The 21,866-nt window shown below is 37.0% G+C and overlaps 1 long non-coding RNA gene and 1 pseudogene across 1 annotated transcript in view; both read left to right on the top strand.

Moving 5' to 3' along the window:
- Nucleotides 1-21,866, top strand: part of LOC143686482 (uncharacterized) — a 182,304-nt gene that overhangs the window by 116,799 nt on the left and 43,639 nt on the right. The window lies entirely within an intron of this gene.
- Nucleotides 18,819-19,582, top strand: LOC143686481 (large ribosomal subunit protein uL1 pseudogene; annotated as a pseudogene).

Genomic DNA, 21,866 nt, shown 5'->3' on the forward strand with positions numbered 1-21,866 from the left:
GAGAGGGAGGTCTGGAGGAGGGCACAGAACTGAATAATAACAGTAAGGGTAACTTACAGGATAAGAAGGGAAAAAGAGAAAAGAATATATAGATCTACAGGTAAAATCCAAAGAATAAGATGGTAGATTCAAGAAATACCTTTACAGTAATAACTTTGAAGATTAACAGACTAAATTTACCAATTAAAAGATGCGGATTGGCATAATGGATTAAGAAATATAATCCAGCTATATGCTGCTTACGAGAGACTCATTTTAGACCTAAGGATACAAATAGATTGAAAATGAAAGGATGGACAAAGATGTTTCATGCGCAAGCTGTAACCAAAAGAAAGCAGGAGTAGCTACACTAGTATCAGCCAAAATAAACTTTTAATGTAAAGACATCATAAGAAAAAAAGAACACTATACATCAGTGAAAGGGACAATTAACCAAGAAGATAGCAATCATAAATGTCTATGCTCCAATTAAGGAGCTCCAATGTACATGAGACAGACATTGGCAAAACTGAAGGAAGTGATGGATGTTTCAAAAATAATGATAGGATACTTCAATATGCCACTTTCTGCTATAGATAGACCAATCAGACAGAGGATCAACAAGGAAATAGAATACTTAAACAATTTAATAAATGAATTAGACCTAACTGACATTATAGGTGATTACACCCCAAAACACCAAGATATACATCTTCTCTAATGCTCATGGAACATTTCCTAGGATAGATCACATGCTGGGCCATAAAGCAGGTCTTTATAAATTTCAAAAAAATTGAAATTATTTAAAGCACTTTCTCTGATAACAATGAAATGAAGCTGGGAATCAATAACCAAAGAATGAGAACTTTCACAAATATATGGATATCAAATAACGCACTCTTAAACAACAGTGGGTCAAAGAAGAAATTGCTAATGAAACAGTGACTATCTGGAGATGAATGGAAATAACACAACATATCAGAACTTTTAGGATGCAGCAAAGGCTGTTCTGAGAGGGAAATTTATTGCCCTAAATGCCTATATTAAAATAGAAGAAAGCAGACATCAAGGACTCAACTGCTATCCTGGTAGAACTTGAGAAAGAACAAACTAACCCCAAAGCAAACTCAAGAAGAGAAATAACAAAAATTAATGTAGAGTTAAATGAAGGGGAGAACAAAAGAACAATAGAAAGAATCAATACAACCAAAAATTGGTTCTTTGGGAAAAATCAATAAAATTGATGGGCCAATAGCAAGGCTGACAAAGGAAAAAGAAAGAGGATGCAAATAAAATCAGAAATGAGAAGGGGGTCATTACCACAGACCCTGAAGAATTAAAAACAATCATAACAGGATACTATGAACAAATATATGCCAACAAATTAGACAACTTAGATGAAATGGACAAATTCCTAGAAACACGCAAACAAGCAATGCTGACTCAAGAAGAAATAAAAGATCTCAACAAACCAATCACAAATAAAGACATCCAATCAGTAAGCAAAAATCTTCCTACATAGAAAAGCTCAGGGCCAGATGATTTCATGAGGGAATTTTATTAAACATTCCAAAAAGAACTAACCCCAATCCTGCTCAAGCTTTTCCAAAAAATTGAGGAAAAAGAACACTACTTAACTCATTTTATGAAGCTAACATCATTTTAATACCAAAACCAGGGAAAGATGCTACAAGAAAGAAAAACTACAGACCAATTGCCCTAATGAACAAAGATACAAAAATTCTCAACAAAATATTAGCAAATAGAATCCAACAGAACATTAAAAGAATTATATACCATCACTAAGAAAATCAGTTAATAAATCAGCATATTAACAAATCAAAAGGGAAAATTCATGATCATCTCAATTGTTGCTGAAAAAGCATTTGACAAAATTCAACATCCTTTTCTGATACAAATTCTTCAAAATATAGGAATCAGAAGTAACTTCCTCTATATGATAAAAGGCATATATGAAAAACCCATAGCTAGATTGTACTCAATGGACAGAGACTGAAAGCTTCACCCTAAGATCAGGAAAGAGACAAGGATGTCCTCTGTCACCACTATCATTCAGCATCATATTAGAAGTTACAGCTAGAGCAATCAGGCAGGAGAAAGAAATAAAAGGCATCCAAATTGGAAAAGAAGAAGTAAAACTTTCATTATTTGCAGATTAAATGATACTACACTTGGAAAATCCTGAGAAATCTACAACAAAGTTACTTGAGTTAATACACAAATTCAGCAAGGTGGCAGGATATAAAATTAATGTGCAAAAAACAGTAATGTTTCTATACACAAGCAATGACCTAACCTAGGAATCAATTAAGGAAAAACTTCCATTCAAAATAGCAACTAAAATAATCAAGTATTCAGGAATAAACTTAACTAGGGATATAAAGGACTTGTACACAAAAAAACTACATAACATTGCAAAAGGAAATTAAAGAATATCTAAATGGGTGGAAACACATTCCATGCTCATGGTTAGGAAAATTAAATGCAGTTAAGTTGTCAATTTTACCCAAAGTGATCTATACATTCAGTGCAGTAACAATAAAAATTCCAACAACCTACTCTGAAGACTTGCAAAACCTAGTTACCAAATTCATCTGGAAGGGAAAGAGACCCTGAATAGCTAAAATCACCCTAATAAAGAAGTATGAAGTGGGAGGAATAACACTCCCTGATTTTGAAACTTATTATAAAGCCACAGTGGACAAAACAGTATGGTGCTGGTATGAAGATAGAAGTATTGAGGAATGGAATTGAATTGAAAGTGCAGAAATAGACCACCAAATCTACGTGAACTGATCTTTGGCAAGGCCCCCAAATCCACTGAACTGGAACAAAATAGTCTTTTCAATAAATGGGCATAAGAGAACTGGATATCAATAGCCAAAATAATGAAAGAGGACCCTTACCTTATACCCTATACAAAAATTTACTCAAATTGGATCAAACACCTAAATATAAGAGCAGTACCATAAAGCTTCCAGAAGAAAATGTACGGAAATATCTTCAAGATCTAATAATAGGAGGTAGTTTCCTAAACTTTACACCCAAAACACAGGCAACAAAAGAAAAAATAAATAAATGGGAACTCCTCAAAATCAAATACTTTTGTGCCTCAAAAGACTTTCTCAAAAAGGTGAAGAGACAGCCAATCAATGGGAGAAAATATTTGGAAATCACAGATTGGATAAAAGTTTGATATCCTGTATACATAAAAAATATCATACATGACTTCCAGGAATATGGCCAAATAGAGTAGCTTGAGTTCAGCCTTGCTCCACAGGAAAATTAGAGAAGGGATGGAAAGGTGACTGAAATTGTGATTCAAGAGTGCGACTGACCTAGGAGAGCCCTCTGCACCACATAGGGCAGCCCTAGTTGCAGAGGCTGAGGAACTGAGAAGCAGAAAGCTAGAGCCTGGTACAGAGGTACGGAGCCTGCAGGAGTGCACAGGTGGGAGCCAGGCACTAGGAAGTAAGCCGGGCCGTGTTCCTTAAACATGCTACCCTCACCAGCGCAGCCCCTTGACTGGCAACTCACCCCTCACCCGCTCACTTGCTCCCTTTCCCCTCACTCCAAGCACCCTCGCCCCACCAGCTCCCAGTGTGCATACCTGCCCCACCCCCCCCACCCCAAGTGAAACCCAACCCACCTTTCCTGCACCCCTCCCAAGCACTACCTCCTTCTCCCTGTTTCCTGCAGAATGTTGCCAGCACATAAAGGCTACGGGTACTAACCTCCATACCCAAGACTACCCTGCCCCCTGCCCATAGTGTTGCACAGCCTTACCCTGCCATTCCTCACCCCCCTGAGCTCTGCACATCAGTTTATGGCACATCAGATTGGCTGCCTCTTCACCTTCACCCATGCATGTGCACAGGCCCCCAATCACATCCTTTAGCTCTGGAAACTTACAACACTCCTAGACCTGTGCATGTGCACAGGTCCCCAGTCATGTCATTCAGCTCTGGGAACTTCAGTTTATGGCAGTCCTAGTACTGCACATGTACATGGCCTTCAGTCACATTCCCAGTTCTGAGAAAGTGCTGACCTGTGCATCCAGGTTACATCTGCCCCCAACAGATGAAGGTGTAACACTGACCTGCTGCCACAGCTCCACAAATGAGCTCAAAGGACCCTGTGCCTTTGACAGGCACACACCAAGGTTATGCACCACTGCCAGAATGGTGCATTTGCACAGCTGCATCCTCCCTGGCTGCTGGAGACCCACGTTCACAAGCACCAGCATAACATCCCCAACCTGCGCCTATACCAGCCCTGAAACATATCACCATACTGAGTGCCCCACCCTGAACCCTGCTTCCAGCTGCACATCCAACCTGCAAACACAAGGCCTTAGACTACTGAAAGAAATCAACTCCCAAAGTAAATTAATCAAGATATTTACATGCGACAAAAACAACAGAAGATCACAAAGCGTATCACAAGGCAGACAGATATAGCCCAGCCTAACGACCAAATTAAAGCACCAGAGGAGACACAGATGTGGGAACAACTATTCAAAGATGTTCATACAACGTGACTTAATAACATAAGTGAGATGGCAAATGACATAAAGGAGATCAAGAAGACAATAGAAGAGCATAAAGTGGAATTTAAAGAATAAATAGAAAAATAGTGTATATCACAGAGATTAAAAACTCTGTAGACCAAATAAAAAACATACTAGAGGCACACCACAGCAAATTTGGAGAGACAGAGGAAAGAATAAGTGATATAGAGAACAGGATAACTGACTTCAAAGAAAGAATAAGTGATATAGAGGACAGGATAACTGACTTCAAAAAGTCAATCTTTTCAAAAGACTCAAAACAGCAAACAGCAAAAAAAGATGGAAAAATTTGAATTGGTTCTCAGGGAAATGACAGACAAAACAAAGTGCACGAGTATAAGAATCATTGGTGTCCCAGAAGGCGAAGAGAATAGTAAAGGGCTAGAAAGAGTAGTTGAGGATATAATGGGGGAAAACTTCCTAACCCTTATAAAGGACATAAATATGCAAATCAAAGAAGCCCAATGAACTCCAAACGGAATAAATCCAAATAGGCCTTACCCAAGACATACTAATCAGTCTGTCAAATGTTGAAGAGATGCAGAAAATTCTGAAAGCAGCAAGAGAAAAACAATCTACTATATACAAAAGAAACCACATAAGACTGAGTTCAGACTACTCAACTAGCTCCCTGGAGGTAAGAAGTCAGGGGTATGATATATTTAAGATACTGAAAAAGAAAGGCTTTCAGCCAAGAATTCTCTTCCCAGCCAAATTGTCCTTTAAAACTGAAGGAAAGATTAAGGTTTTCACAGACAAAGAAGTCCTGAAAGAATTTGTCAGCAAGAGACTGGCCCTATATGAGATACTAAAAGGAGTTCTGCCAGCTGAAAGAAAAAAAAGACAGAAGAGGGAGGTCTGGAGGCAGGCACAGAATTGAAGAGTACCAGTAAGGGTAATTTAAAGGATAAAGAGAGAAAGAGGGAAAAGAATATATAGGTCTGACAAATAAAATAAAAAAGATAAGATGGTGGATTCAAGAAATGCATTTTCAGTAATAACTGAATGTTAATGGACTGAACTTTCCAATTAAAAGATACAGATTGCCAGAATGGATTAAGAAACATAATCCAGCTATATACTGCTTACAAGAGACTCATCTTAGACACAAGGATACAAATAGATTGCAACTGAAAGGATAGAAAAATATTTTCCACACAAGTTGTAACCAAAAGAAAGCAAGAGTAGCTATACTAATACCGGACAAAAAGACTTTAAATATAAGGACATCATAAGAGACAAAGAAGGATGCTGTATATGAATTAAAGTGTCAATTCACCGAGAAGAAACAATCATAAATGTTATGCTCCCAACCAAAGAGCTCCAAAGTACACGAGACAGACATTGGCAAAACTGAAGATAGTGATAGATGTTTCAACAATAATAGTATGAGACTTCAGTATACCACTCTCCTCTATAGATAGAACAACCAGACAGAAGATCAACAAGGAAATAGAGAAGTTAAATAACTTGATACATGAATTAAACCTAACAGACATATATAGGTCAGTGCACCCTAAAACACAAAGATGTACATTCTTCTCTAGTGTTCATGGAACATTTTCCAAGATAGATCATACGCTGGGGCACAAAACAGGTCTTTATAAATTTAAAAACATTGAGATTATTCAAAGCACTTCCTCTGGTCACAGTGGGATAAAGCTGGATCTCAATAACCACCAAAAAAAGAAAACATTCACAAATGGATGAAGATTAAATAACACAGCCTGAAACAACCAGTGGGTCAAAGAAGAAATTGCTAGAGAAATCAATAGCAATCTGGAGATGAATGAAAATGAGAATACAATATATCAGAACTTATGGGATGCAGCAAAGGCTGTGCTGAGAGGGACATCTATTGCCCTAAATGCCTATATTAAAAAACAAGAAAGAGCAAAAATCGAGGACTTAAAAGCACACCTGGAGGAACTTGAGAAAGAACAGCAAACTAATCCCAAAGCAAATAGAGGAAGAGAAATGACAAAGATTAAAGCAGAGGTAAATGAAGGGGAGAGCAAAAGAACAATAAAAAGAATCAATAAAACCAAAAGTTGGTACTTTGAGAAAATCAATAAAATTGAAAAAGAGAAAGGATGAAAATTTTAAAAAATCTGAAATGAGAATGGGTATGTAACCACAGACCTTGAAGAAATAAAATAAATCATAAGAGGATACTATGATCAACTATATGCCAACAAAATAGACAACTTAGATGAAATGGACAAATTCCTGGAAATGCACAAACAAGCTACACTGACTCAGGAGCAAATAGAAAATCTCAACAAACCAATCACAAGTAAAGAGATTCAATCAGTCATCAAAAATCTTCCTACAAAGGAAAGCCCATGAAGCCCAGATGGCTTCATGAGGGAATTTTATTAAACATTTCAAAAAGAATTAACATAAATCCTGCTCAAACTTTTCCAAAGCATTGAGGAAAAAGGAACTCTATCTACCTCATTTTATGAAGCTAAAAGCATTTTAATACCAAAACCAGGTAAAAATGATGTAAGAAAGGAAAACTACAGGCCAATCTCCCTAATGAACATAGATGCAAAAATTCTCAATGAAATGTTAGCATATTCAATCTTACAACACATTAAAAGAATTATACACCACAACCAAGTGGGGTTTATACCAGGAATGCAAGTATGGTTCAACACAAGAAAATAATTAATGTAATACAGCACATTAACAAATCAAAAGAGAAAAATCATATGATCATTCTAATTGATGCTGAAAAAGCACTTGACAAAATTCAACATCCTTTTCTAAGAAAAGCAGTCCAAAAATAGGAACCAAAGGTAACTACCTCAATATGATAAAGGGAATCTATGAAAAACTGATAGCCAGCATCATACTCAATGGAGAGAGACTGAAATCTTTCCCTTAAGATCAGGAATGAGACTTTCATTGTTTGCAGATGAAATGATACTATACTTGAAAAATCCTGAGAAATCTACAGCAAAGTTACTTGAGCTAATAAACAAATTCAGCAAGGTGGCGGGATATAAAATTAATGTGCAAAAATCAGTAATGTTTCTATACACAAGCAATGACCTAACTAAGAATCAATTAAGGAAAAACTTCCATTCAAAATAGCAACTAAAAAAATCAAGTACTTAGGAATGAATTTAGCTAGGGACGTAAAGGACATGTACACAGAAAACTACATAACATTGCTAAAAGAAATCAAAGGAGATCTAAATAAGTGGAAAGACATTCCCTGCTCCTGGATAAGAAGGCAAATGCTCCTATTTTGAAGGCTTGGGAAAGCTAATTACCAAATTCATCTGGAAGGGAAAGAATCTCCGAATAGCTAAAAGCATCCTAAAAAAAAGAATGAAGTGGGAAGATTGACATCTCTGACATTAAAACCAGCCAACTCAATGGGAGAAAATATTTGGAAATCACATATTGGACAAAGGTTTGATTTCCTGTATATACAAAGAAATCATACAACTCAACAACAAAGGAACAAACAACCCAATTACAAAATGGGCTAAAGATATGAATAGGCATTTTTCTGAAGAGCAAATACAGATGGCTCAAAAGGACATGAATAGATGTTCATTTTCATTGGTTATAAGACTAAAATGAGATATCACCTCAAACCTATAAGAATGGCTGCTATTAAACAAGCAGGAAACTATAAATGTTGGAGAGGATGTGGAGAAACTGGGACACTTATGCACTACTGGTGGGAATGTACAATGGTGCAGCCACAATGGAAGACTGTTTGGTGGTTTCTTAGGAAACTAAATATTGAGTTGCCCTAAAACCCAACAACGGCACTATTAATTATATACCTAAAAGAGCCAAAAGCAATGACACAAACAGATATTTACACACCAATGTTCATAGCAGCATTATTCACAATCACCAAAAGATGAAACAAACCAAATGCCCATCAACAGACGAGTGGAGGAACAATATGTGGTATAGACATATGATGGAATATTATGCAGCAGTATGATGAAATGACATCCTGAAGTACATGACAAGATGGATGAACCATTAGAGCATAATGATCAATGAAATAAGCCAGACACAAAAGGATAGATACTGTATGATTCCACTTTTATGACCAGTGTAGAGATATAATTAGAGGCTTATAATACAGAATATAGAGGACTTCGAGATACATAGAAACTAGAGATGGGTGAACCATTAGCCAATGAGGTTGAACTCCAATGTAAGGGAATAGATAGGAGTGAAGGTGATTCTCTAGTGGGTCTGTAAGTAATATTGCCATATTGAAGATGAACAAGATTGAAAGGGGTTGTATAGATCTATGTGTCCCACTGATTAACACTAGAAATATGAATTAGTTATTGCAAGAATTACTTCAAAGATATGATTCATATACAGAGAGTGTTTAGGTCCAGGGTACAGGGGAAAAACTGCTATTGCATGCTATCAACTATGTTCAAAAGGAAAATATAGCACTACCATAGCAACAGCAGAGGTAAATAATGGGGAAAGAGACAAGAGTTAAAAGGAGGTTTAGATTTCCTATTTGGCGAGGGTGTGTTTATTGGTTCTCTTTCTCTTGTGAACAATGAAATTATCTAAAATTGAGAATGTTGATGAACTGTGGACTTTGGGCACTATACATGAGCCTGATGAATGCAGGTGGCTGAAGGGATACACTGACGGAGAAGTAGATTGGTGAACGATGGTGTATACTTATGAACAAAGGTTGTGCTGCCACAAAAAGGAACAAAGTCGTGAGGCATGCAATGATGTGAATGAACACGTGGGACATTTGGTGAGGCAAAATAAGCCAGAAACAAAAGAACAACAATGGTATGGGCACCTTTAGAAAATGCTTATAAGAAAACAGGCCTAGATTGTAAGCTTTTAGATCAGACACATAATGTCTGGAGTGGGATTATTATTTCTGGATTTTGAGAGGTTATTATAGATATATAATATACATAATATCAGTATATATTGATATATATATATATCAATATAATATGTATACATTATATATATATATATCTTGATATTTAGAGATAAGAATGAAGCCAATCAGGTTGGAGTTAAAGTAATTCAGAACACAGGGGTAAGGAAGACAGTGTCTATATTTTAGAACCACACATATTCTTTGAGACCAAAGGAAGAAAGGTTTATTTGGTCTGGAACTGAAATGTTCTATAACGCATAATCTAACTCAACCTCTATTTGGCTCATTTGAACAATTGAAACAGGGAGCCCAGAATAAAAAAGAGGTCCTTTAATCACATATAGATTATTGTAATGCCTGGATACGTCCTAGAGTATATTAAGCAGATAATCAAAAAGTATTTGCAAAGTCCCTTGAGGGATGGGAGAAAGAATAGGGAGCTATTAAACCTTACCATCAGGGAATCCCCTGATACTGTGTCAAACTTTAGGGACACCCAAATCAATAAGGCATGCACTCAATCCTGAGGTTTACTCTTGTGAAGCTTAAGTAGGTAGCAGAGAAGCTTAGACTACCTATATGTATGCCTAACAGTTACTTTTTGGAGGAACTCTTTTGTTGCTCAGATGTGCCTTCACCCTCTCTAAGCCCAACTTTGTAAGTGAAATCATTGCTCTTTCCCCTACCTGGGACATGACATCCAGGGGTGAAAGTCTTCCTGGTGATATGGGAGATGACTCCCAGGGATGAGTCTGGCCCTGGCACTATGGGATCAACAATTCCATTCTGACCAAAAAAGGGGAAAAGAAGCGTAGCAAATAAGTTATCAGTGGCTGAGAGGATTCAAATAGAGTTTAGAGGCTACTCTGGAGGTCACTCTTACACAAGCTTCAGGTAGACCTTGCTACCTATCATGACCTGCCAAACCCCAATCAGGACCATTTCAACCAATCCTAAAGAACACGTAGGGTGATATGTAAGATTCCACAAGGGTTGCATGCACTAGAGTAACTTTCCAGAAACCTACAACCTCCAAATGGGTCCCTGGCTCAGATAAGCCCTGAAATCTAGAGGGCCCACCCTCTCCAGAACATAAGATAGTTCCATCTCTCTACCCCATATTAGTGACAAACCATTCCAATATGAAAAATTTAGAGTGGCCATAGCCCAAATACCCCTAAAGAGAGGGATGGAAAGATCCATGGTGATGGTGGAGTTATACAGTGAAGATAGGATTTAACAAATGAATGTGAATGCTGAATCATTACATTTTTATCTCTTCTCATCTCCAGTATCTTAGAGCAGCTAGAAGTAAAAACCTAAAATTGTGGAACTGTAAGCCACATTAAACTCTGAAATATGTCCTACAACTGTTTGCGGTGCTGTGCTTTGAAATTTATTGCTTTTTTGGGGGGGTTATTTCTGAACTCTCAGTTTATTTTTATTGGTTTTTATGTCTGTCATGTGCCAGTACCATGCTGTTTTGATTGTTGTTGCTTTGTAATAAATTTAAAATAAAGAAATATGGTTTCTTTCAATTTGTTCTTGTTATTTAAGTTGGCTTTGAGGTATCAGGGGCACATACTCTTCCATATAAATTTCATGATTGGCTTTGCCATTTCTGTAAAGGAAGAAAATTCTGTTGGAATTTTTATTGAGATTGCACTCAATCTGTAAATTTCTTTGGGTAGAAATGACATTTTGACCCTATGTAGTCTTCCAACTTATGAACATAAAATATCCTTCTTTTTTTTTTAAGGTCATTAAAAAAATTGCTTTTTTTAATATACATATTGCTTTTTTGTATATATGTTGTTTTTCACATAAAAAGAAGGAAAAAATGTCAATTGTGATGATAAAAAAATATTTAAGCCTTCTACCCTCCTATATTCTGGAGCAGCTAGAAGGAAAAATCTGAGAGGATCATATGGTAGCCCATAAGAAACTCTTGGATTTTCCTGTAACTACTTGTTGAAGAGTGCTTTGAAAACTATTGCTTTTTTTATTTATTGGTTTTGTATATATGTTATACTATACAATAAAAAAGTAAAAAAAATTAATAACTCAACAACAACAAAAAAACAATTATAAAGTGGGCTAAAAATATGAATAGACATTTTTCTGAAGAGCAAATACAGATGGCTCAAAAGGACATGAAGTGATGCTTATTTTCATTAGCTGTAAGGGAAATGCAAATCAAGACTACAGTGAGGTATCACCTCACACCTATAAGAATGACTGCTATTAAGCAAACAGGAAACTACAAATGTTAGAGAGAATGTGGAGAAATTGGGACACTTATGCACTGCTGCTGGAAATATATAATGGCCTCTATGGAAGATAGTCTGGCAGTTCCTCAGAAAACTAAATATCGAGTTGCCCTACACCCAGCAATAGCACTACTCATATATACCAAGAAGAAAGGAAAGCAGTGACACAATCAGATATTTGTATACCAATGTTCATAGAATTATTCACAATCACCAAAAGATGGAAACAAACCAAATGTCCATCAATAGATGAGTGGATGAACAAAATGTGGTATAGACATACAATGGAATATTATGCAGCAGTAAGATAAAATGATGTCCTGCAGCACATGACAAGATGGATGAGCCTTAAGGACATAATTCTGAGTGAAATAAGCTAGACACAAAAGGATAGATACTGTGTGATTCCACTTTTATGACCATAGTAAAGGTAAAATCAGAGGTTTATAATACGATATGTGGGATACACAGAAGCTTGAGATGGGTAAACGGTTATCTAATGAGATTGAATTTAATTGTAAGGAAATAAATAGAAATGAAGGTGGTTCACTAGTGGGTCTATAAGTAATATCATATTGAAGGTGAAAATGACTGAAAGGAGTTATATAGACTCATGTGTCCCATTGATTAGCACTACAAATAAGTTCTTACATGAACTACTGCAAAGATATGAATCTTGTCCAAAGAGTGTATAATTTTGCAGTATATGAGGAAAAAATGCTATTGCATGCTGTGGTATATGCTTAACATGAAAACATCAACAATAGCATAGCATACCAGGGGAACATAATGGGAGGAGGGACAAGAGTTAGGGGGAAGTTTGGGTTTCCTATTTGGTAAGAATGTGTGTATTGGTTATCTTTCTCTTGGGAACAATGAATGTATCTAAAATGAGAGTGTTGATGGACTATTGGCTTTGGACATTACACATGCGTCCCAGCAGATGGAGGTACCTGAAAGACACACTGACTCAGAAGTAGATTGGTTTACAATTGGTGTATACATAGGATTGGACTTTGTGCTGCTGCAAAAAGGAAGGAAGTTGTGAGGCATGCAATGACATGAATGGACCTGTGGGACATTTGGTGAGGCAAAATAATCCAAAAAAAAAGAGCAAATATTGTATTATCTCATTTAGGAAATACTTATAAGAAAACTGGGGCCTAGATTGTAATCTCTTATAGCAGTCACATTTAGTCTGAAGTGGTAATTGCTATTTCTGGATTTTGAGGGGCTGTTTTATATATGTATAACATGGTATTTAGAGATACGAATGAAGCCAATCAGGTCATGAATAAGGTAATTCAGAAAGCAGAGCTAAGGAAGACATTGTGTGTATTTTAGAACTTCATTGACTCTTTGAGACCAAAGGAAGAAAGTTTTATTTTGTCAAGAACCTAAATTTTCTCTAGCACATAATCTAATTCAACCTCTCTGGATAGATCATTTAAACAATCCAAACACAGGGAGCCCAGAATAAGAATGAAGAGCCTTTAATCTTTTACAGCTTAATGTAATGCCTGGATATATCCCAGAGTATATTAAGCAGATAATCAAAAAGTATTGGCAAAGTCTCTTGAGGGATTGGAGAAAAAAAATGGAAATATCAAACTTTACCATCAGGGAATCCCCTGATATTGTGTCATACATTAGGGACACCCACATCACTAGAGCAAGCCCTCAATCTTGAGGCTTGCTCTTGTGAAGCCTATGTACGTAGCAGAGAAGGTAAGCCTACCTACAACTATGCCTAAGAGTCACCTCCGGAGGACCTCTTTTATTGCTCAGATGTGGCCTATCTCTCTCTAAGCCCAACCCTGTAAGTGAAACCATTGCCCTCCCCACTAGATGGGATGTGACATCTGGGGGTGAAAATTTTCCTGGCAGGGATGAGTCTGGCCCTGGCACCATGGGATCAACAATTCCGTTCTGACCAAAAAAGGGGGAAAAGAAGTGTAGCAAATAAGTTATCAGTGGCTGAGAGAGTTCAAATAGAGTCGACAGGCTACTCTGAAGGTCACTCTTACACAAGCTTCAGGTAGACATTCCTACTTATCATAACTTGCCAAACCCCAACCAAAAGCCTAAAGAGTACCTAGGGCATTATTTAAGATTCTACAAAGGTTCTATGTAATAGGATAACTTTCTGGAAAACTACAACCTCCAGATGGGTCCTGAAATTGAGAGGGGCGAGCCTTTCCAGAACTTCAGCTAGTTCCATCCTCCTATCCCATATTATTGGCACCCCCTTCTAGTGTCTCAGAGTACCTAGATGAAAAAATGAAAAATGGCGGAACTGTAACCCATACCAAACTTTAAATCTGTTCTATAACTACTTGTTAAAATGTATCTGGAAATGTATTGCTTTTTTGTATATATGTTATATTTTGCAATTTAAAAAATGTTTAAAAAAAGATTCAGTGTTTGAAAACTTCACAAATTTTGTGAAAAACATTTACTTAGAAAAACAAAAAGTTCAATAAACCCCAATCAGGATAAATACAAGAATTCCACAGCTAAGAACACCATCATCAACCTGTTAAAAGCCAACTATAGCTAGACAGTCTTGAAAGCAGCTAGAGAAACTTATGTATTAGATATCCATCATTAAATAATATCCTGTTCTGCCCTCTTTTATGCTTTTAAGTACAAAATCTACTTTGTTTGTGATTAATATTGGAATTGTTGTTTTCATTTTTGTTTGATTTGCCCAATATCTTTTATCTTTCACAGTACTTTAAGCATTTATCACTTCATTTTATGAGTGTTTCTTAAAAATAGTATAAGGTATGCTTTGCTTTAATTCAAGCTGACATTTCCCATTTAATAGTGAAAATAGTAGTTCTTTCACAGTTATTCTAACATAATTTTACCCCATCAGTTTTACCTCCTATTTATTATTCTTTTTTTTCTTTCCCCTAAATTTGCTGGTTGATCACTTCACTGTCTATTGCCCCATTTTCATTTAACCCAATTTACCTTAACTTGACCTTCTATTATTCTTTGCAATTCTTTCATACATTTTTTTCATAGTACTCAAATTTAAATTCTTGTGTGTACCTATTTTTAAACAAAAATATGAAAAGTGTTAATACACTGTAATTCTCACAACAACTCAAAAGTTGGGCACTAAGATTATTATCTACATTTTATAGATAAAGTGGCTAAGCAACAGACAGTTTAGGGGACTTGCCCAAATTCACAAAGCTAGGCGAATGTGTCTCCTCCAGACTCCGCATAATAAGCACCTTATATTGACCAGCCTCTTTTTTCTCCTCTGTGAAAATACCATATTCTCTTACTGCTTTCCCCATTTCAATAAAATAAAATTATTTTAAATATTAAATGTCCCAAATTTCCTGCTCTCCCATTTTGGAATTCTTTTTCCCTCTTTCATTCTACAGATAATAATTAGGGTCTGCTGAGATCATTAGTAGATAAGTATCCATATTCAAGAACTATGTAAGTATTTTCAAGAACACGGGGGCAGAATTTATGTTACACATGCCCAGTTTATCTTCCTTGGTTTATTTCTCATCACTGTTCCTGTTCTTTTCATTTCCCCCACCTTGAGAACTATATTCTCATTTACCACTTATTTTCATAGAGTAATTTTTACGACCCTCATTAAATTACATTATTATATAGTCTGTCAATTTTTGCTAATCTAAAAAGATTTTTCCTTTACCAGCACAGGTCAGTGACATCTTGGTTGCATTACTATGTTTCGAATACTTTTATTTTCTATGCTCTGTTGATGTTGTTCCTTCATCTTCTACCTTCCTATGTTGTCAGAAGTCAGATGCATATCTGAGCTTGCTTTCCTTTCTAAATATTTGTTTCTCGACAAGAAACTTGCTTATTTATTTAATCATTTGTTTATTCTTTATCTCCTTCCATTTGAATGTCTACTTTTTGGGAGCAGGAACTGAATTTCTGTGATTCACTCTTAATTACTTGCCTCAATGTCTAGCAATATATTTATGTCAAAAATATATTTGATAAATAAATGCTGCACATAGACTGCTGCAATGGGGAATGTGTATCTGGTAATATTCAATTACTGAAGCTGTTAAATACTACCAACGTGATCACCAGTCAAAGGGTAGAAGCCTGGCAATCATATCTCTAAGGTTAAAGGCAGGGACAAGTCAAGAAGTGGATTGAATCTCTGGGAATGTCACCATGGCCGAAAGATAGGAAAAGAGAATTGGGCAGGTCTCTTGTTATAAGAAGTATGACATTAAAGAGTATGTGATGAGGAGGCAGGTAAAGGGAGACCAACTGCTCACCACCAGGAGTTATGCACTAGGTAATTTTTACAGTGAAAATGATTTGATAATGAGCCCTAAGGATTGTTTGTTAGTTCACCTAGCAAATATTTATCGACAAAAGATATTTCTTTTACCAACACAGGTTGCATATACAAGTTTTAAACCTTTTATTCGCAACACTCTGTTGATGTTATTCCTTCATCTTCTACCTTCCAGTGTCATGAATGAGAAGTGAGATGCAATTCTGAGCTTGTTTTCCCTCCTTGAGCACTTATGTGTAAGGCAGCAATGTTGGATTGATTATATGGTAGGAAAGAATAGATATTAATCCCTACCATCAAAGAGCTTAGAGTCTACTTTGGAAGGAACTGATTCCCGTAATGATTCTTCTTTAGAAAGGTGAAGAGGAGAAAGGGGAAAGGAGAGATTGGCAATTAGGTTGGATGAGATCCTGAGCAATAACAGGAAAGAAGACTGATTATATAGCTAGATATAGGAAGCATAATAGACGTTTACAGGATATTATCTTGTTTGGTGAGGAAAGTACAAGAGAATCTATAAAACCAGTGATTGTATAATGTAGCTGTTAAGGTGATTGGTGTTATTAATTCTTACATGGCTATAAAGTACAGGGCATGCTTTCTGGATTAGGCAGTTTTAAGCAGTATTCATTAAGAAATGATAGAGGGAGGGATGGGTTTTCTTGGCAAGAGTGGTTCGGTTGAGGGAAAATATCACAAAGCAAGACTACGTACAACTTGGTTGGAGATCTTCCAAGGGGCAGTGATAGCTGATTTCTGCTGCAGTTGAGGGAATGCAACAGGAAATAAAGAGAAATGAGGCTGGAGGAGAGAGGGGCCAAGGAAAGGACAGCTGACAAATGCCAAGCAAGCAAGTTTTAAAAAGAGAAAATGCAATAAAAGTGATGTTGGAGAAAAATTATCCTTGCTGCTGTGTAGCCTGTGTGGAAATGGGTTATCATGAAAGGTATAATGTCAATGTGCTTTTCATGCTTTATTTTCTATTTTGCTTTACTGTGTTATTAATTATTAAGCTTTATAGGCTAATGGTAACCATTTTGTTCCACAACATCATTTTTTTGTATGCTGTATAGTGGGAGTCACATTTCATTCTTTTTCCATGTGACTATCCCATTATTGCAGCACCGTTTGTTGAATTTTGAGGGGTGGAGGGGCGTGGGGAGCTGCACAAACCAGGATTGGAACCCAGGTCTCCCCCATGGCAGGCAAGAATTCTACCACTGAACCATCCTTGCACCCCCCTCCACAACATTATTAAAGAGGAGCAAATATGAGGAAAAGCAAAAAGCTAAAATAATTCCTCTTACTGATTGAACTCTGCAGGCTTCAAATTTTCAATTCGAAACGAACAAGTTTTAGTCTGTTCCTCCAGACAATCAATTAATACCCAGTTATTGGTAGTCCCTGTTTTTCCTTCAGAATTTCAAGATTTTCCAGAATGTTTTGCCCTGAGATGTAAATGATATATCAATGCTTCTCACAAAAAAATTGATTAAAAGACATTTTAGATGGTGAATTTGGAGGGTGTTTAGTTTGTTAATGCTGTTGGAAATGCAATATTTACTTTTATAAGTGGAATTTATTAAGTTACAGGTCTACAGTTCTAAGGCCATAAAAATGTCCAAACTAAGGCATCCAGAGAGAGATTATTGACTCAAGAAATGGCCGATGGCATTCGAGGTTTCCCTATCAGCTGGGAAGGCACATGGTGAGATCTGCTGGCATTCTTTCCTGACTTCTCATTTCAAATGGCTTCCCTGGGAGCACTTTTTTCTCCATCTCCAAACGACTCTGCCTATGTCAGCTCTGAAGCTTTTTCCAAAATGGTTCCCTCTTAAAGGGCCCCAGTAAGTGGATGAAGACCCACCTTGAATGAGCAGAGATACAGCTCCATGGAAACCACCTAATCAAAAGGCCCCACCCACAACTGGGTGGGCACATCTCCATGGAAACAACTTAATAAAAAAGATCCCACCTTACAATATTAAATCAGGATTAAAGAACATGGCTTTTCTGTGGTACACAACAGTTTCAAACAGGCACAGGGTTGAAGCTTGCTATATGTCCTTTCCCTTGCCATAGTTTTCATTGTGAAGAAGCTTCTGTTAGTATAAAATTTGGTCTTCTTATTCACTTTTCCTATGGAAAAAGGATTGGCTTGTTTGATTAGTGAGGTTTTGAGAAGAAATTGAACATGTGTGACTGACTTCCTTCTCTCTCTCTCTCTCTCAATCTCGCTCCCACTCTCGCTCTCTCTGGTATCCAGATCCTTATGAAAAGCCCCAATTCTTCTCTGATTCTCCATGCCATGAATTTTATGAGAGTTATCTTCCAGAAAATAGTCCTATATTTAGGGAAGTGGGTATCTCTCTAAGCCTTGGTTATAGTATTAGTCAAACATCATTTGTTTGTCTCTTGTGTTTTTCAATGCATTTGAACTTGAATGGGAAATAGGAGTATTATTTGCTATCTTCCTCATACTCTAGGATGAATGAATTAAAAATAAACTACAGGATAGTTCTTAAAATACTCCTGTTTTAGCTTCAGTCTTGATGTTTAATAATTAATTGGAAATACTCTAGAAAGAGGTCAGCATTTCTTACATGAATTTGTAGATCACTATTTTAAGGTAATATTTAAAGTGCTTGGTGATTAAATTGTCCAGGGAAGGTATATGTAGTAGAAAGACAAGAGGACCAAAGGAAGAACTTTGTTGTTGAAGTCAAGGACTTTGTGGCATGAAGTGACAGCTGGAAGGTCTATTAGAGTATAGAAGAAAAGTGTCTGCTGCTCTTTTCCATTTACTGCAGCTCTAGGGACCATGAACAGCAAAGTCTCTCATGATACCGTCTACAAAGCAGCACGGGAAGTCCTGCAATGCAACCAGCACAAATGGTGGATGTTTTCGGAGACCATGGATCTGCAGATCAGCTTGAAGAACTATGGTCCACGGAAGGACAAATACTTCTCAGGTATCATTAGGCTTAAGTCTACTCCCTGTCCCATGTTCTTCATGTGTGTCCTGGAGGACCATCATTGCTATGACAAGCCCAAGGCTGTGTACATCCCTCATGTGGATATTGAGGCTCTGAGAAAACTCAACAAAAACAAGAAGGCGGCCAAGAAACTGGCTAAGAATTATGATACCTTATTGACCTCTGAGTCTCTGATCAAGCAAATCCCATGAATCCTGGTTCCAGCCCTGGGTAAGGCTGGCAAGTTCCCTTCCCTGCTGACCACTATGAGAACATAATGGCAAAAGTCAGTTAGTTAAAGTTCATGATCAGGTTCCAGATGAAGAAGATGCTGTATCTGACCATGACTTTTTGACATGTGAAGATGCCAGACAATGAGATGATATACAATATATACTTGGCTGTCAAATGCCTAGTGTCATGCTCAAGAATTGGCATCCTGGGCTTTTAATCTCAAGATGACCATGGGCAAGCCCTAGCACCTGTGCTAAGACACATCCCAATAAACCTCAGTGCTGCCATTTAAAAAAAAAGTGAAAAAAAAAAAGTGGGCTGCCAAAGATATGAATGGTAATAAGAGGGTGGGAGAGATGGAAAGGAAAGACAAAAAGGTTAGAGAAAGCAATGCAGGCATTTACATTTTGAAATGTATGGTGATTTGTTGCTAAGGCAACAGCTGTGTACCTGGAAGGAGAAGCTGAAGTAGGTGATGGTGGTAAGCACTACTGCTGAGGAAATCAAGGAATTGAGTCTTCTGAATTGGATGAGTTTTTTTTATCATATTCTAGGAATCCAGGTTAATAGCAAGTTTTTCTGTGGAGTGCTTAGATTTGGGTTATACTCCACACTCTTAAAGAATTAATAAAATTCACCATATCTTATTGAGTATCTGTTAAATGCCAGATAGTATTGAGTGTATATTTTAATGGAAGGATGAAACAATCTATGAATAAACAAGAATGATATGCAGTGATAAGTTCATGCTGAGAGTTTAAAGTGATGTGATACAGAACAATAGTTATGGCTTCTTTAATTTGGGTGCTTTGGGGAGGCCTCTGCAACAGGAGAACATCACTTAGGTTGATAAGAGACAGTTATGGGCTAGGTTGAGCAAGGCATGAGCTGCAAGATGGGTTCTGGATCCACTGATGCCAGAAATCATTGTAGGAAAAATGAGTGCTGTCCCTTTTTGAGAAGGGAACCAGTAAATGCTTCTTAATTTGGTTTTCCTTGCTTGTGAGTAAGCTAATAAACATATCCCTGTATTCTCAGCAGTAAGGGAGTAAGATGACCAAATGCATTTAAGTTTGGAGGAGGAATAGTTATTCATTTGCCTTAAAATACTAGCAGCCTACATCATCGCAAGAATATATGTTTAGTTGGGCATATTTTCTGTTAACATTTAAGGGAGGAGGAAATTGAGTCCCTGAAAAATGAGTCATTTAAGGCTGCATGTTGATTCTGGGGTTCAGCCCAGGCGAGAGTTAAGCTTTCCGATCTAGTTTAAAATATCGGATTGTTCAGACTTTAACTAAGCCAAAGTGACAGTTCTGGCTAATTTTACATTACATATTGAATGCCCGTATTGTATGGGCCACTGGATGGATTGACGAAGAGAAATTTAGGTAGGTTCTTAGAATAACTAATGACTGGCTAACTCCCAAAATAGATTCAAGGAAAACAATCTCAAATACTGAGAAATACACCATTTTGGCTACATTTGAAGGCATATGGTGGGCAAATCCCAGAGAACTAAAATGGTATTACTTCCTTGGGCTTTGGGTTCAAAGGCAATCATTCCAAGCTCATATCGTTTTTTCCCTGTTTCAAATACTACTTGCCTACTTCTTGGTTATCAAAAGTAGCTTTCACCAGTAATGTCAGGAGTACAAATAGGGCATAGTAGGTGTCATGGTCAGGTTCATATGTCTACTTGGCCAAGTGATGGTACCTGTTTGTCTGGTTGGGCAAGTGCTGGCCTGTCTTTTGCTATGCGGACATTTCATACAATTAAATAATCACATCTGCTACATCCACAGCTGATTCCATTTGTAATCAGCCAAGGGGAGTGTCTTCTTTAATGAGTGATGCTTAATCTAATCACTGGAAACCTTTTAAGGAGGATTCAGAAGAGACAGGCTCTCTTCCTGCTTTGGCCAGTGAGACTCTCCTGTGGAGTTCATCCAGACCATCCATCGGAATCATCAGCTTCACAGCCTGCCCTATGGATTTTGGACTCTACATTCCCATGGTTGTGTGAGACACTTTTATACATTTTATATTTATGAATATTTCCTATTGATTCTATTTCTCTAGAGAACCCTAACTAATACAACTTGGTACCGGGAGTGATTCTTAAGAAACAGAATCTTAAAAATGGGTTTTTATGAATGGTTTTCTACTCTGACTGTACTCAAAGGCACTAAGGACTCTGATTCCCATAATTAGAATGACATTGCCAATCCATGGAGTGAGTTGGCAAAAGAGATAATCAAAATATCAGCATTTGATTCTTCTAATGCTTTGCTTGTACAAAGCCAGGCTCTGGGGGATAATGTTGACACCTTTATGGACTTTTGTGGAAATAGGAAGTATAGAAATGTTGACTGGTTGTTGTTAGATACACTGGATACATTAATGAGTGAAAGGAATGAGCTTAAGGCTTCAAATGAGAAGCTTAAGTGCTATCTGACAGATGTAGATGTTTCTGTGAGTGTCCTCAAGGAAAATCTTATTTCCTGTAGCCATAGACTTGAGATCTCTGAATATCAGACTCAGAATGTTATTGTTAGAGTAGCAACTTTACAACATAAATTGAAATCTC

Source organism: Tamandua tetradactyla, chromosome 6 (genome assembly GCF_023851605.1).
Source record: "Tamandua tetradactyla isolate mTamTet1 chromosome 6, mTamTet1.pri, whole genome shotgun sequence".
In the NCBI taxonomy this organism is placed as follows: Eukaryota; Metazoa; Chordata; class Mammalia; order Pilosa; family Myrmecophagidae; genus Tamandua; species Tamandua tetradactyla.